The following is a 17,272-nucleotide window of genomic DNA, read 5'->3' as shown; positions in this document are numbered from 1 at the left end:
CTCCAGTTTTCTTGCCTGCAAAATCCCATGGACAGAGGAGTGTGGTGGGCTACAGTCCATAGGGTCTCAAAGAGTCAGACATGACTGAAGCGACCAAGTACGCAGGCATGCACTCCTGCATTGGCAGGCAGATTCTTTACCCCTGAGCCACCAGGGAAGCCCTGTTGACTGTTAGAGTTCTTTATAATAAGCTGAAATGCTCCTCCTGGGTGTCCACCCACTGAAGCTGAGTGGAATTCTTTCACATCCATTTGTCAGCAAATTGTAGTCAGTGTTTGATATGAGCCAGGTCCTGGGTGGATTAGGTGCTGAGGAGAACAAGAAAGAGGAATCGGACATGGATCCTTCCATCAGAGAGTAGGGCTCAGGGCTTCACAGAGTTTTTTGTTTTGTTTATTAGGCCTAAAAAATAAGAAACTGATCAAATCCCCTTTCTGTATGACAGCCCTTCAGATGTTTGGAGACAGCTCCTATATCCTCCTGTGCTTTCCCTTCTTCAGGGTATTTATTGAATTTGCCACAGAACATGGCACCCGGGTTTCAGCATTCTGCTTTCTTCTAGACATGCTCTAGTGTGACAGTGTACCCTTCGGAACGTGGGTCTGGAGCTGAGCTCTGTGGCCCAGCTGTGATCAGCTCAAGTCAGCCCAGAGTCTCTAACAGAGGCTGAATTAGAACCACAGAGGTCTAACCTTCTGTTTCTGTCGATACAGTATATCATGTTCACTCTCCTCCCCTTCCTTCCTTTTTTCTTTCCTCCTACCCTCCCTTCCTTCTTTCTTTCTTTTTTTTTTTTTATGTAGCCACCTATTGTTGAGCTTGAGGTCAACTCAAACCTGTAAGTCATTGTCACTAAAACCGCTCTTAATCTAGATTCTTTCTACCCTGTATTTTGGGCACTGGTCCAACATGGCAGCCATTGGCCCCATGTGACAATTTACATTTAAAGTACTTAGAAAGAAAAAAAAAATACTTACCACTAATTGAAATTAAGATTTTAGTTTCTCATTTGTAGGAGTCACATTTCAAGGGCTCAACCCCCACAGTTGTCTAGTGGCTACTAAGTCAGACAATGCCTATTTAGGACATTTCCATTATCACCGAAAGTTCTATGGGACTGCTCTGGTTTGGACTGAAGGGCAGGCATTTACATTTATCCCTTGTGGCCCTCACTTCATCTTGTTAGTTCCAGCTCAGCTCCAAGGCTGCTGAGATCTTTTAGAAACTCATTTTGGTTTCCGGAGTGTTTGTGGGCCCTCCCAACTTCATGACAGCTGTAGATTTGATTAGCATTTCATGCCTTCCTCTGCTTCATCTAAAACCACTGATAAAAATGTCCAGTGGACCAGAGCTGCACCGGAGCGCCGCACATGGCCCTCTGCACTCCAGGGTCACTCAGGCACTAGTTTAACCCATGAGGCCTATATACCAGGCTCTGTGTGCCAGGCACCTGGTACACACGAGACAGACAATGGCAAGTAAAGAGTCCTGCTAGGAATTCAAATGCCTTCACCTTGCATTCAGGGTTGCTTCTTTCTGGCCTATAGTAGCTAAGTTCAAGCTTGAGAACCAGCTTCCTGGGTTTGGATCCTGATTCTGCCACTTTGTTTATTTAAGAAAATATTTATTCATTTATTTTTATTATTAGTTTTTGGCTGCACTGGGTCTTTGTTGGGGGCTCTCTAGTGGCTGCACATGGACTCAGTTTCCCTGCAGCATGTGGAATTTTCTAGGACCAGGGATTGAACCAATGTCCCCTGCATTCGAAGGCAGATTCTTAATCATTGGACCACCAGGGATGTCCTCTCTGCCACTTTATAGACTATATAATGTCTTCGTGTTTCAGTTTCCTAAGAACCTCCATCCCACCATGTTGTTATGGGATTAAATGAGTTAATGCAAGTAAAGCTCTTAGAACAGCGCCTGGCATATAGTAATTAATGTAATATTAGCTATTATTTGTTCATGCTCAGTCCTGCTTTGGGGTCTCAGGTCCTCACTTCTGACCTCTTTTAGTTTGTGGATGACTTTTCAGGCCCAAACGAGGCCTGCCCTTCTTGATTTTTTATGTTCTTGGCTGCTCACCTGGCACTTCCTGTCCTCTGCTGGAGGGGTTACTGCAGTGAAGAACTCCAGTAACTGTTAGGCTTCATCTTGGTTCTGTTTGTCCTGCTGGAGAGACCCAGGACAAGCTTTCATCTATAAAATGATGAAATGATAATCACAGCTGCCTCACAGCACCACAGTCAGGGCTAAGTGAGACAAAGTAGATGCGACTTCCTGCACGTAGTAGGCCTTTTCATCCAGTAAAGCCTCTGAAAGTGCGGCTTCTTCCACATTTCTGTGTTTTAAGTCGTGTCTAACCAAGGAGGTCAGGCTCATTATTCCCTGTACTTCTGGAGGGCCTGCCCCTATCTCAGGAGCTCTGGCAGGAATCCCCTGTTTCTTCTGAGGAATGTGGATCCCTAATGGGTTCCCTGCCTTCTCCTCGCTGCTGTCTCGAGCTTGCTGAACTTAGGTTAGTTCTTCCTCCCAAGCCTCAGTCTGTACTCAAAGTAGGACCTGACGGGGCACCTCTAAGGGCGGTGGTGATTTAAACTCTAATTTAGAAAAGCTCTTTACTTTGGGTGTGCCTGAGATTGTGGAGGGTGGGCGTTGGCGCCCCGAGACAGGGGCCAACCCTTGGAAAGCACCCCTACCCCTGCCAGGATTCAGAGGTATTGCCACCTGAGCTGAGCTGTCCCCCGAATGAGCGGCGCGGTCTTCCTCGAGCTCGGGTCGCGGGAACAATGGGAGGGCGGCTGGGAGGCGGGTGGGCGTCGGCCAGGTCGGGGCTGGAGGTGGACCCGGCCGGCGAGCTGGGCGCCGGGGCCGTGGGGTTAGTCCGGGGCATTGGGCCGAGAGCCGAGGCGTCTTAGCCAGGGAAAACCGAGGTCGGCGCTGGCGGGGACCGGGAGGAGGCGGGGGGCGGGGCCCGAGCCCACCAGGCTGGGACGGGGAGGGCGCGGGGGCCCTGGGTGGGGTCTCCTCGGGGTCTCCCCGCCACTCGCCCCGGCCTCTGAGCTCCGCGGCGACACAGACAGGCGCCCGGCCCACGTGGGGAAGCGGGCGGCGGGCCAGCAGCGCCAGGAGGGCTCACGGGGCTCAGCCCCCTCCCTTGCTCCCCTCCCCGGGGGCCGGCGCGGCTCCTCCCGACGCGCGGCCCCGGCTCGGGCGGCTCGGGCAGCTCGCGCGGCGGCGCTCCTCCCGCTGCTCGCTCGCTCGCTTGCCCGTGGCGGCCGGGATAGCCGGCGCTTCCTCGCCGGGAGCCGGCCGGGGCGGGGCGGAGGGGGGAGCCTGGGCGAGGGGGGCGGGCGGGGAGGGGGCTGCGCCGCGGGAGGGAGGGAGGGAGCGGGCGAGCCAGAGAGCGAGCCGGGCGTTTGTGCGCAGCTCCAGTGCGCCTCGGAGTCCGCCGGGCGGCCGCCGGACACACCGACCGAGGACAGACAGCGCCCGGAAGCCGCGCCGCAGCAGCCAGGTTAGCCGCCCTCGCCGCCCACTCGGGGCCCCGGGGACCCCGCCGCGTCTGGGCTGGTGGACGTTGGGAGGGGAATCGCCGAGGGCTCCGAGCGCGATTCCGGGTCCTGGAGCACTGACAGGCGGGTGGGCAGGCTCCGGAGGCGGGGTGGACACCACCAAGGCGGGCGGCGGGCGCCCAGAGCCGGCGGGGTTGGGGGGACCCGGGCCTCGGTTTGTGCGTCTCAGTACTGGCGCCCGTATGTGTGTGTCGGGGTCTTCGTCGCCGGATGTGTGTGGGGTGTGAGCGCGCGTGTGCCCGTGGGTCCGTGCAAGTGGATGATCGGTGTGTGCGCGTGCGTGTGTGAGAGGGTGTGTGCCCTGTGTCTCCGCGTGTCCGGGTGGTGTGTGTGTATGCGTGTGTCTGGGCGTCAATGTGTCTATGAGAGGGTGTGTCTGAATGTGCAACTGTGTGTACATTTGGATGAGGGTGTGTGCCGATGGCTTCGCCGGTGGCTGGAACCTGTGGCGGTGTGCGTGTGTGTGCGCGCGCGCCAGTGTGAGTCCCCGTGTGTGCGCGTGTGAGGGCGGGTGTGCACCCGCGTAGCCCCGCGTAGCCCCGATGTGCGTGTGCGCGGCTTTGTCTGCACACAGCCGGGAGGAAAGGGGTGGGGGCGGCTGCCGAGGCGCCGCCGTCGCCGGGAACCGGGCACCTGGCCTGGGCAGAGGGCGGCGGCGGCGGTGGGAGGGTGCCCTCGGGGCCGAGACTCCCCGCCGGCAGGTGGGCGGCCACGCCCGGGGGTCCGGAGGGAGCCGGGGTGACAGCGGAGCCGGCGCGCCCGGCTGAGCCGGAGCGGAGGGCGTGTCCTGCCTGGAGCCCGGGGGTGTGTGTGTGCGGGTGGCGGTGGCGACAGCGGTCCCCAGGTTGGTGACCCAGTCGGTTCAGGGATCCGTTTCCTGTAGTGGCGCTGGGACTGTCGCCCGGAGGCAGACCGGGCCCGACCAGGTCTGCCGCACACCCACCCTTACCCCTCCCTGCTCCCTGGGGTAGAGCCGCACCTTAGGTGCCCTGAGGGGAGGAGGGAGATCCACTCTCTTGAAGGGCCAGTGCCCCTACTCCAAGGAATCCTCCTTCAGGAGGTATCTACTCCGAGAGAGGTCTCTGGGTGTGTCTTACTCCTTTCTCCATCAATTGATGCAGCGCAGGCATTTGGAAATGTGTGCATGTGTGCATGTTCTCTCTGTGTGTTTCTTGTGCGTTTGAAGGCACAGGTGTATTTTATCAGTGAACAGCGAATAAGGCATCTCTTGATGTCTATGTGTATGTGTTTTTCCATGAGCTTTGGTATATTTGTTTCTGTGTATGTACACATAGCTGTTTGTGTGTTAGTGAGTCTGTGCATGTGGGTTTGCAAGAGAAATGGCATTTTGCTGCCAACTGGAAGAGAATAGAAAAATTTTGTCCAGGGCCACCCTGTTTTAGAAAAACTGGGTGAAAAGGTGGTTTGGAAATTTAGCCCCTGGCTTTGCAGGTTTCAGATGCTGGTACCGAAATGTAGGTAGAATGAGATTAGATTAGCTAGGAGGATAGAAATGGAGACACTTCCAAGAGGAAGGAAGTGTTCTCGAAGAAGGCTATCCAAGTGTAAGAATTCACACTTCACTTGTAGGTCTTCTTCCCTAGAACCTGACCTCCCCCTCTGCTGCTCAGCTTGCCAGGATAAAGTACACAGGATTTGAAGTATAAAGTGAGCTGGCAGTGCGAAAAGAAGGAGGGTGGCTGGGTAATAGGATTGGGCCAACAGCAGATTTCTGCAATTTTAAAAATGTTTCCCCACCAAGTCAGCAGAAGTTGGGGGTAAGCTGATCCTGCTGTTGTCTTTCCTGAATCTCTTTCCCAGGGCAGGAAAGGCTGGTCTGCAGCTCAGGAGCCCTGGAATTTGGTGCTGGGGTCTCCTTTTGACTTTGGTCAAACCTTTCATGTACTTACCTATTCACTCAACACATTTTTTTGAGCTTCTTTTATGTAAGAGTCTAAACCCCCTAAGCCTCAGTTTCCCTAGGTGAGCAGCTACTAGGCTGGATTCTGGACTTTGAGGCCCCTTCCCTTTCTCAGAGTGCTAGAGTTTGTCTCACTGTTACTCACATTTAGGAATCTACCTTTCCAGCCCCTAAATGGGGGCCTCCCAAGTGGCGCTAGGGATAAAGAATCTACCTGCCAATGCAGGAGACACAGGTTCGATCCCTGGGTAGGGAAGATCCCCTGGAGGAGGAAATGGCAACCCACTGCAGTATTCTTGCCTGGAGAATCCCATGGAGAGAGGAGCCTGGTGGGCTATTGTCCATGGGGTTGCAGACAGTCGGACACGACTGAACGCAACACATCCTCCAAATATCCTGGCCATGGGTCTCACTCACCGCTCCCCCTTGCCCTCATATATTCCAGTCTAGAGCAGTGATTCTCAGAGTATGGTCACCCTACTAGAAGCAGCAGCAGGGTGACCTAGGATCTTGTTAGACATTCTTGGGGCTCCCACCAGATATACAGAATCAATAACTCTTGGGGTGGTGCCCAACAGTCCATGTTTTAACAAACACAGGTAATTCTGATGCACACTAGAGCTCAAGAGAGGTGCAGACAGGAAGCTAGAACCTCCTAGAGGAGGAAACCCCTGGAAAGCATCTCCTGCCCACTTCCTGAAACAGCTGACAGCCATAACCTGGTTAGTAGAGGTGCTGGCTTCAAGTCTCAGGTCTTCCTTGCGATCTTGGACAAATTGCTCCTTCACGAAATAATACAATGACTCATTGACAGTGTCTGCTCTGGGCCAGATTCTGAGTAAGGGGTTTTCCCTGTTCTGCTTCATTTCTCCACTTCTTATGCAGATCTACAGGACCCGCAAGACTGAGTCCCTGCCCACCTCCCTAGAAACCATCACTCTGGCCTTCCTTCAGTTCATCCAGGCACCAGGAGCTCATATGTCTTTGGGATTTTGCACTTGCTGTTCCCTCCATCTACCATACCCTTCCTCTGCTTCTTGTCTTGCTTAACTCCCACTCTTGAGATTTCAGCTCAAAAATCACTTTCTCAGGGGAGCCTTCACCCAGCAACTCCCTAAGACAAGTCAGTTTTTCCTGTTTTACATTCTTCCTGTATTTCGTAGCGCTTGTGAGAATTTGTAATTATACTTGAACTTGTTAGCTGGTTGTCTGTCTCCCCTCGCTGGATTGTGACGCCATCTGGGCAGGAACCTGCTTCTCAGTCCTCCTAGTGTCCCACACAGTGTTTGGCTTATGATTCGTGTTTGATAAATTTGTTGAATGGATGACTTTATCAAATGGAAGATGGTACTAAATGATACTTAGGGCTTCCCAGGTGGCTCAGTGGTAAAGAATCTGCCTGCCAGTGTAGGAGACACAGGAGACGTGGGCTCGATCCCTGGGTCGAGAAGATCCCCTGGAGGAGGGCATGCAAACCCACTCTGGTATTCTTGCCTGGAGAATCCCAAGGACAGAGGAGCCTGGTGGGCAACAGTCCATGGGGTCGCAAGGAGTAGGACACAACTGAGCAACTGAACATGCAGTGCTCATATTAAGTGGTACCTGAAGTGTCCTCTCAAGCCCTGATCTTTTAATATCTGAGCAGGCCTCAGACGTTTTTTTTGAAGTAGATTTATATATCTGTCTTATTTTTCACTGCTATGTCACCATAGATTTGAGACCCTACTGGGTGCCCAGGTCCGTGCTGGGCTCTGCTCTAGGGGAGGCGGGAAAAAGCTCTTCAGAAGACACAGTTTTCTGTGTCCTCCTGGGTTAAGTTCCTTCAAGAATGACAAGAAGAATGCTGAATAAGAGATCTAAAGATCTAGGTCCATGTCTTATTACACGACTGTGAGCAAGTCACTTCTCCTTTCTTGTTTGCTTCCTCTTCTGTGAAATGAGGGTATCAGGATGGTGGTATGCCTGGCATTGGCTACTAGCAGTGGCCCTAGAGTATGTAGCACTGCCATTGCCACACACTAGTCGAGTAGACTTGGGCAAGTGGCTTCATCTCTTCATTTCCTCACCTGTAAAATAGGATCAATAATAGTACTGGGTTCTGAGAATGAATGAAGTAATATACATTCTTTTATTAAAAAATCAATTAACTTATGAATTTGTATTGGGACTTATTTGCAGTATGCAGGATCATTGTTGCGTTCTATGGGATCTTTCATTATGGTGCACAAACTCTGTAGTTATGGCCTGAGGGCTTCAGAGCGAGTAGGCTTCAATAGTGGCAGAGTGCAGGCTTAGTTGCTCTGCGATGGTATATGGGATCTTAGTTTCCCGACTAGGGATCGAACCTGCATCCCCTGCTTTTGGAAGGCAGATTCTTAACCACTGGACCACCAGGGAAGTCCCAACAGTTCAATATTCTTGAATGCCTTTGTACTGGGCCCTAGGCCTACAGAGACAGAAATGAATGCAGCATGCTCCCAGGCTGGGTATGTGGGGCAATGTGCAATGCGATGGTACAATGTACAGGGTGTCAGGGTATGGCTGTTTGTGGAGGAAAAGGCAGTGTTTGGGCTAGATTTTATTTTCCAGGTAGCTGGAGCAGCTCATGCAAAGGCATCGTGACTTGTTAAGGGAAATACAAAGAGTTCCATGTGGTTGGAGCAGAAGGTGGTGAGTGGTGGGGACAGGTGCAGTGAGTGGCTGGAGATAAAGAGGAAGTTTGAGGCCAGATCTGGCCGGGGCTGAAGAGCTTGAGTCCTACAGGTGCTGGTGGAGTTAGGGAAGAAGACTAAGCTAGCCAGGAAGGATCAGATTTGCATTTCAAAACCACAGCTCTCCAGGTGGTGGGGGAGGTTGGCTTGGGTGGAGGGGGAGGATTGTTCACCTGGGGCTCACAGGGTGCTTATTTGCATGATGGAAGGGCCTGGTGGGGTGGATAGAGACCTGGAACACAGAATAAGCCTGGTGGATGGAGACTTCCAGTCAGCCTGAACCGGAGTGGTGAGGGAGAGATGAAAATGACTTCTCCCAGGACCTCAGGCCTCCATTCACCTCCAAGACTGCCTAGCGAGTGGCAATCTGAAAACTGGAATTTAAGAATTCCAGGTCTGCTGCTCCATGGACTCACCATGTATTAATTTCCTAGAGCTGCTTCATGAAATACCACAATCTGGGTGGCTTAAAAAAGCAGAAATGTTTTCTCTTGCAGTGTAGAACTAGAAGTCAGAAAGCAAGGTGTCGGCAATGTTGGTTTCATCTGAAAGCTCTGAGCAGGGGGTCTGTTCAGTGCCCCCTCCTAACTTCTGGTGGTGGCCAGCAATCCGTGGAGCTCCCTGGCTTGCAGCTGCACCTGCCTCTGTGGTCACGTCGCTTTCTCCCCTTCCTCCCGGTGTGTCTCTGTGTCATCTCCTCTTCTAAGGACATCAGTCATGTTGGGCTTAGTGCCAGCATGACCTCATTTTATTTTAACTAATTGCATCTGCAAAGACTCTGTTTCCAAACAAGGCCACCTTCTGAGCTTCTTTGAAGACATGAATTTGAGGGTGGACACTATTCAACCCAGTACATACAGGAAGATGGAAAAGAGTGCAGGCCTTGGGGTCCCCCAAGCCCAGGTCCCAATCCAGGCTTTGCCATGGAACAGCCATGACGCTTTTTCTCAGCCTCAGTGTCGTCTTCTCTGAAATGGGAACAGTAGCACCTGGAGTGCTGGGTTGTGGTGGTGAGACGTGGTCAAGGTAACAAATGTGGGGACTTCCCTGGTGGTCCAATGGCTAAGACTCTGAGTTCCCAATGCAGGGAGCCTGGGTTCGATCCCTGGTCAGGGCACTAAGATCCCACAGGCTGCAACTGTCCACATGCCGAAACTAAAGATCCTGTGTGCTGCAACAAGGGCACGGCGCTGTCAAATAAATACATTAACTAAAATATACTGAAAAAATAAAACCAAGGACAACAGACGTGAGTAAGCCTGGTGAGGTGGCACACAGCAGGCACCCAGGAATTATTACTTCCTCTTTGGCTCCCCTTTCTCTGCACTTAGTAGCCTGGACAAGTCACCTAAATCTTGCGTCACTTTCCTCATCTGCCAAATATAAATAGTCATCATCCAGGTCTACCTACCTCACCCGATTGTGAATCCCAGAGGATAATGAGAAAGCTCTTTGTAAATTGCTTTTGAGTTCATGGCTGTGATTTTTAATTATAATCATCATCTCTATGATAACCCTTGGCCATTGCCACATCCACAGCACTCTCAGCAGAGCCCAGCCCGGCCCACTCTTCTTCTGAGGCAAGTCCTCGTTGCCCCTTTGTGCTCCGAGGCGTCCTACCAGCAGGAGAGCTGCTGTCAGAGTCAGGAGAACCTTCGAGATGCTGGTCCTCCATTGCCCTCATTAGCCAGAGGAGGGAAGCAGACTCTGAGGGAAGTGACACCCCTGAAGGTCACACAGCTGGTCAGGGGCAATTGGAACACCCTGTTTGTGATTCCTGTTTAGAGTCTGAATGGTCCTTTTTGCCTGGCTGCAACTTTAGCCCCAGAAGCAGGACCTTGGCGCAGGTGGCGGCCTAAAGAGAGGATGACACGAGGCCCAGATCTGGGGAGCCAGCGGGGAGAGTCCTGCTCAGTTAGGATCGGATTCCCCAGCAAGGGGGTCCCTGAGTCCTGAGTGGACGAGCACTGCCTCCGCAAGCTCAATGGGCAGGTCATTTTGCTCTCAGCCTGACTCTGGCCATCTCTTCCTGCTCTGGGGGTGGAGGCCGCCCGCCATGGGCAGGCAGCAGCCTCGTGGGGAGCCAGAACGTGGAGGTAACCCAAGGCTTCAATGTCCCTACTGACAGCCAGGGCGGTGCTTCTCAGCAGGCTGTGTACCCCTCAGCCTTGCCTTGGCCGGCCTGGGGAAGGCTCTGGAAAGGAGTTTTGCCTGTTTTGGCAGTTTCCCCAAAGTCATCTTCCTTCCCCCAAGCTGGGAAGCCAGGCCCCTCCTCAGTCTTGACTATCCTTTCCCTTCCTCCTCCCTCTTCTCAATTCCTTCTCATTCCCTTCTCCTGCCTTCTTCCCTCCCCCTCTCTCTCTACCCATCATCTCTCCAGATTAAAGGTCTGAAGATAAAGACCCAGTTCTGGTGGCTGGTTTGGGGGTTGCTTGAGGCCACCTAAGAATTAGAAAGCTTAGAGTCTTCCTCATTAGAGGCTGGGCTGGTGACTGATAAACAAGCGCTTACGTTTATTGGCTCACCAGGTGCCAGGCCCCGTGCTAAGCGCTTTATGCGCCTTATGTCTTTTAATCCTCGCAGCTACCCAGTGAGGCAGGGATTACGATCCCATTTTATTAAAGGAGGCTAATAACTTGCCCAAGTCCTACCCAGTCCTCAGCCAGCAAGTGGCACAGCCGGGATTTCAGTCCAGAGCTATCCAAAGCCCACGGGTGCTCTTGAACCTTTCCCATACTGCCCTGATGGAGCCTTGGAGGATACTTAGGTGTCCGCAGAGGGATGCACACTTGCTCAAATCTGGAGAACGGAGGCTGTGGATTCCACCGCAGGCTTCCTCTCAAGCTTGTGCTGTTACCCCATCAGAGACCAGCTTTCCTATAGGTGCTCGGCCCCTGGTTCTAGGCAGCTGCCCACCTGCAGGAGAAATGCTGCGTCAGGGGCAGGTGACAGGGTAGGACTGAAGGCATTTGGCTTTTTATTTATATATTTATTAACTATTGAAAAAAAAATCCAGACTTCATTTGATTTATTTAAAAAAATTTTAGACTGCACCCTGAGGCATGTGGGACCTACATTCCCCAATCAGGGATCAAACCCACACCCACACCCCCTGCACTGGAAGGTGGAGTCTTAACCACTGGATCGCCAGAGAAGTCCCAGCTTTTTCTTAAGATGTTTTGTCATTGGTTTTCTTAGTTTTTCATGGATTTCCCAGAGTGTCCTGGTTAAATAAGCTTATCATCTTTCAAAGCTTGGAAGGGTGTTTGGGGGCTTGGAGGTCCTCTATCAGCCTCAGTGATGGAGGGGAGGGAGGCAGAGGCTGAAGCCAGGAAAGCACACTTGTTCTCAAAAGGAAAAGGAAGGGAGCCAGACCTGGCCAAGGGCCAGAGAGAGTCTGGAGAGAGGAAAAGAGCCTTTCGGCTGAGATTGATAGAAACCTTCCTCTCAGCCCAAGTTCAGCTCAGGAGTCCAGACGGCCTCCCAGGCAGGGCTGCCGATCTCAGAAGGTCACTTCAGAATCTGGCCAGCTTCAGTCTACTTGCTGGGCCTCCACCCACCCCCACCATGACCTTGACCTTGACCATGGTCAGCTTGAGCAGGTGGCTCAACCAGAGGGGACTTTGATTAATGAGCAGTGGCTTTAAAACTTCTAGCCATGGAGCCCTCTCTACATTCAATAAGTGAGACAGCTAAAAACCACTGTGACTCAGCACCCTGTGCTGGGGCCCTGGAATCAGCCCATTTTAATCAGTTCCAGTTGAGGTGACTGGGACACGGAGGGTTCTCAGATTGTCCTCGGAGAACACTGGTCTCAGATGTTTGTGAACTTCTCAAATAGCATGCACAATTCTCAGAGTGTTCTTTGTTCTCCAGAAAGGACCCCTAGGCACCATGTGAGTCTTTGAGTCATGACCCATAAAAGTTTGGAACTGCCGAGACAAGGATTGTTGCATTGAGTGGGAGCCTAAGGACTGGAGAAAGGTCACTAGGAGGTCATGGCAGAGGGAGGTGTTGAAGCCAGATTTCTCCCTGCTCTCAGCACATGGCTGGTTTTGCTCTGAAGATGCTGGGGGACTGGGAACCCGGGTCTTCCCCTATCGGGGCCTCAGTTTTCCCAGCTGTAAAGTGAGTTCTGGACAGGATAAGCCCCAGGTCCCATGCAGCTTTGATCTGTGCTTCTAGAAGCCAGGTCTTCTGCTGTCCAGTTCACATTCTTTGCCCCTTTCCTTGCTGCCTCCCCAGCACTCCCCAAGGTCCCACTTCTGGTGGGACCACCTCCTCCCTTTAGCATCTCCCTTCTTCAGAGCTTCTACGCAGAGCCCGGATTCTAGCCCCTTGAGCCCGTCTTCTCAGACCATGTGTCCAGGCCCCCAGCCCTTTCTTCCCGTCCATGCCCACTCATCAGATTCAAACAGGTGCCTGTGAGTCTGGGGGCACTCATGGTGACCTCTCTTCAGGGCCAGACGCCTGGGCCCAGTGCCAAGAGGAGGAGCTGGTAGAAGGGGTCTGCTGTGGCTCCTGGGACACACCCAGTGCTTGCCTGTGTCTTTGCCCCACCATCCTGGGTTCGTCTCTGCCAGGAATGCCACCCACCTCCTTCCCCAGTCACTGTTGAAATCCTGCCTGCCTTGTCCAGGCTCAGCTCCGATGCCAGCTTCTGTCCCCCAAAGCCTTGTGAGCCCTCTCACCCCCACCCCCTCAGTGATGCCTGTCTTTCCCCCCTCTGCAGTCCCATAGTACCTTATCTGTTCCCCTCTGGGGACAAGTTCTGCTTGCTCTTTGATTTATCCTGGCACGTGGCTTGTCTCTCGTGCTAGATTGTGAGCACCAGATCGCTCGTGCAACCTTCTGTGCAGCCAGCACCTAGCACAGAGCTTTGCACAGAGCAGGTGCTTAATAGAAGGTTATGCAGTTTTATGTACCGAATCTGCCTCTGCCGCTGGGGAAGGACTGGTTTCTCTGGAGCCCCCACGACCTTTGCACTGTCGAGTCACAACTTCTCACTTACCCCCTCTTTTATGTGTGGATTGGAGGGAGGCCAAGTAGGGCAGTGGATAAGAACTGAAATTCCAGTCTTGACTCTGCCATTTCCTGGCCACGTGGTCTCGGACAAATCATTTCACCTCTCTGAACCTCAGTTTCCTCAGCTTAAAACAAAGGAGTAGGAATGACAATGGGGCTTGAGAGACTTAACTGAAATGATGTGTTAAATGCTGAGATCCGAGCATTGTAGAGAATAAATGGTCAGTAAACAATTTAAAAAATATATTTATTTGGCTCCACTGGGTCTTAGTTGTGGCATGTGGGATTTTTGGTTTTGGCATGTGGGATCTAGTTCCTGATCAAGAATCGAACCCGGGCCCCCTGCTTTGGGAGCATGGTGTCTTAGCCACTGGACCACCTGGGAAGTCCCTTAATAAGAGATTATAATTCATTAATTTTCAGCTAATGATTATTACCCTTGCTGTTTCAGCAGGCACCCACTGTGTTCGCACTATGCTAAGGAGCAAGGGTGAGGGACAGAGAAAAGTCATTGCAGGGGGTCCTTGGTCTGCAGGGTCTGAAGGTCATGTAGCAGGGCTGGTAAGACTGTCTTCCGGGAAGCAGTGTCTGAGAGAGACACGGCTGAGAGAGTTGAGGAGTGAGCGTTCAGTGTAGACTCCGTGCTGTAGGCAACATTAGAGCTGAAAGGGGATGAAGCAGGAGGGGAAAGGGGGAGTCAGGGAGACAGCTATTCCCTGGGGAGATCAAGGAGACGAGCATCAGGCCAAAGATGGGAGAGTGGGCCGTGTGCTCGGAGAGTTGTGAGAAGGAAGCAGGAAAGGGTGGAGTGGAAGCAGAAGTGACTCTAGAATCTCCACTTCTCTGGTGACCCAGTGGTTAAGAATCTGCCTTGCAATGCATGGGATGCAGGTTCAATCCCTGGTCGGGGAACTAAAATCCCACATGCCATAGAGCAACTAAGCCTCCATGTGCCACAACTAGAGAGTCTGTGCACCGCAGTGATGCAAGAAGGAGTCCAGGTGCTGAAGCTAGGACCTGACACAGCCAAGTAAATAAACAATTTTTTTTTGTTTTTTAAAATAAAAATTGTTTTTTAAAAAAGGGCCTTAGGGTCAATGCCGCAGATGAAAGGTAAGCTTCAAACTTTGTCTTACCAAGAAGAAACCGGAGGAGTGATCACTCATGATGCTGCTACTGAGAACGACAGAGAGAAGACTGGAAAGATGGGGCAGGAAAAGAAAGTTGGGACTTTGTGGAGGAGGTAGTAGGGCCCAGTGAGCATGGAGGCCCTTTGTCCCACTGCCCAGGCTTGAGCTGAGAATAGTCAGGGGTGATCTGGTGCTCCGGGGCTTTGCAGTCATGACTCAGAGTCTATCTCGTAACATCAAGGCTGTTTACCTGGCCAGGATCTGAATGCTGGTTTGTCTGAAGTTAAAACTCAGATTGATCCCAGAAATGTCAGAAACTCTGAATATCAGGGGAAGTAATCTCTTAGTCCACCTTCTCACTTCCTCGTTACACAGACCGGAAGCAGCGGTCCAGAAGGGGGAGCCCCTACCCAAGAACGCCCAGGGAACTGGCCACACCGAGTTCCACACCAGCCTGGGGTGGGCTACAGTCCTTTGTAGGCCTGGGTTAGGGGATGGGGGGAAGAGGGTGAGGAGGGGGCCCAAGGAGGGGTGTAAAAATGACAAGCGAACGCCAGATGAGAGCAGTCCCTTGCTAGGGTGTGAGTATGATCCCAGGTGGGTGGGATGTGAGTGGGCTGGAACCGTCATCATCCCGGGCTTTCCTTCTTCCCGGAAAGAAAAAAAGGCCACATAGGTGGGATCCAGGGGAATATTGGGATGTGGGGGAGTTCAGGGGGTGGCCTGAGAAGAAGAAGCTGTTGCCAGGCAGCGAGAGACATGACTGTGTTACAGCGGCATGGAGCATACCAGCAGCTTGGGCCTGGCTCCATATAGCCCTGTACATGACACCGTAGTGTTATCTGTCACCCCTTGTTGATGGGGAAGAATGCGCTACAAAGGTCACAGCTCAGAAGGGCAGCGCCAGGGCTGGGGGACTTCAGAGCCATTTCCTGGCATGTTCTGGGTGATTGCCCTCCCAGTCCTCAGCCCAGCTTGGTCTTAGCAAGGACCCAGGACAAGTCAACTTTTGCCTTCCTCCACGTGGGGCTTCCTGGGTGGCTCAATTGGTAAAGAACCTGTCTGCCAAAGCAGTAGATGCAAGAGATGAGAGTTCCATCCTGGGTGGGGAAGATCCCCTGGAAGAGGAAAGGGCAACCTATTCCAGTATTCTTGCTTGGAAAATCCCATGGACAGAGTAGCCTGGCAGGCTACAGTCCATAGGGTCGCAGAGAGTCAGACATGACTGAGTGCGTGTGTGCGTGCACACACACACACACACACACTTCTCCTCTATCACCCCACCCGCTTATTTGTTAATTAAAAATATTTATTAGGGACTTCCCTGGTGGTCCAGTGGTTAAGAATCTACCTTCCCAGGCAAGGGACGTGGGTTCAATCCCTGGTCGGGGAACAAAGATCCCGCATGCCAGGTGGGTGGGGGGGGTGGGTAACTAAGCTGGCCTACCACAACCAGAGAGCCCACCTGCCACAAAGAAAGATCCCATGTGCCGCAACTAAGACCCAACATAGCCAAATAAATAATTTTTTTTAAATTTATTGAGCACCTACTATGTGCCAGGCACTGCCCCTGACCTTATGGAACTTACGCCACCCCCCTCTAGTTACCCCACACTGGTAGGGTGGGACGGAGGAGGTGGGTGGCTTAACTAACCACCTCTTTCTCCCTTTCACTCCAACCCCTTCCTCTCTATCCCCTTCCAAGTCCCCCTATCCCAGATGGGACTTTCTGCTGGAACTGCCTCCTGCTGAAGTGGAAACCAGAGTTAATTGTTAAACCTAATAACTGGTGAGAGTTTCGCCCGGTTAGGCTGAAGGGAGGGGACTGAATGCTAGCCGTGCTCCCCAGGAGATGGGTGGAACCACCCAGGTTCTTCTGGCCTATCCCTGCCACCCTTTCCCTCCTCTGGAATCTGCCTCCTGGGCCTGCTCCTCCCTCCTCCTGGGGGTGGGGGTGGACTGCCTCTTGGACCCTTTCCCTGGACTCCAGCTGAGGTGACCCTGGGAGGTGAGTACAGGCTCTGGCCCTAGTCCAGGGGCCTCTGGGTGAGTGTTCTTGGGCAAGATGTTAGGGAGGGCATGGCAGCTAGCCTTGGGGGACCCAACCCAGAGGACAAGCCGCCAGTGGACGTTGCTGGCTTTGCCTCCTGCCTGGTAAGGGTGGGAGGGCGGGTGGGAACGGTGCCCTAGTGGCCTAAGCCCCACATACAGGACCACCACCTAGTGCAGACCACGCTACTTCCTTTCCTTTAACACTTAACCCCTGTTAGGGGACACTCTCTGGGCTTCCTTAGTGGCTCAGTGGTAAAGAACTCCCCTGCCAATGCAGGAGACTCGGGTTCGATCCCTGAGTTGGGAAGATCCCCTGGAGCAGGAAATGGCAACCCACTCCACTGTTGTTGCCTGGAAAATCCCATGAACAGAGGAGCTGGTCTGCAGTCCATGGGGCTGTAAGGAGTTCAGACATGACTGAGCAACTGAGTGCATATTCTGCCACTAGACTTGCGGAGTGGGGTGATTTAGTGGTAAAGGCTTATTTATTCCTCTAGAAGCCTGTGCCTGAGACCAGGTCCCTGCCAGGCTTTAGGGACAGAGCTTAGGCTTCCAAGTCAGACAGTCTGTGGGTCAAAGCTGAGTGACTTTGGGCTGGTCACCCATCTCTCTGAGCCTCCGTGCCACCCTCCGAGCATGGGCACGCTGATCCCTTTGTCACCCGCACCGTGAGTATAAAGGCACCTGAGAGATACTAACATCAGGCTCTATAGGGGGTTGGATGAGTAAATCCGGACTTGACTTTAGGAGGCTCAGCTCTGGCTTAGGGGCATGGAGGCCCCCAGCCCCACCCTCTAGGACTTGACTGTTAGAACTTTTTTGTCCCGTACAGTAGCCACATGTGGCTACGGAGCACTT

At 52.7% G+C, this 17,272-nt stretch overlaps 1 protein-coding gene across 7 annotated transcripts in view; it reads left to right on the top strand.

The window, feature by feature from the left end:
- The window catches only part of EPB41L1 (erythrocyte membrane protein band 4.1 like 1), a 177,845-nt gene that overhangs the window by 38,910 nt on the left and 121,663 nt on the right, over positions 1 to 17,272 (top strand). For 2 of the 7 annotated variants that reach the window (XM_027558648.1, XM_027558645.1), the window contains exon 1: positions 3,395 to 3,517. The exons of 4 other annotated variants lie outside the window; for them this stretch is intronic. The gene's annotated coding sequence lies outside the window, so the exon portion shown is untranslated. Of the gene's footprint in view, positions 1 to 3,394; positions 3,518 to 17,272 lie in introns of those variants that run through there. One more of the 7 variants, XM_027558656.1, reaches the window with a different exon arrangement.

The sequence above is a fragment of the Bos indicus x Bos taurus genome, chromosome 13, assembly GCF_003369695.1.
Source record: "Bos indicus x Bos taurus breed Angus x Brahman F1 hybrid chromosome 13, Bos_hybrid_MaternalHap_v2.0, whole genome shotgun sequence".
Classification (NCBI taxonomy): Eukaryota; Metazoa; Chordata; class Mammalia; order Artiodactyla; family Bovidae; genus Bos; species Bos indicus x Bos taurus.
The sequence above is the reverse complement of the archived record's forward strand: the minus strand, read 5'-3'. Positions and strand labels throughout refer to the sequence as shown.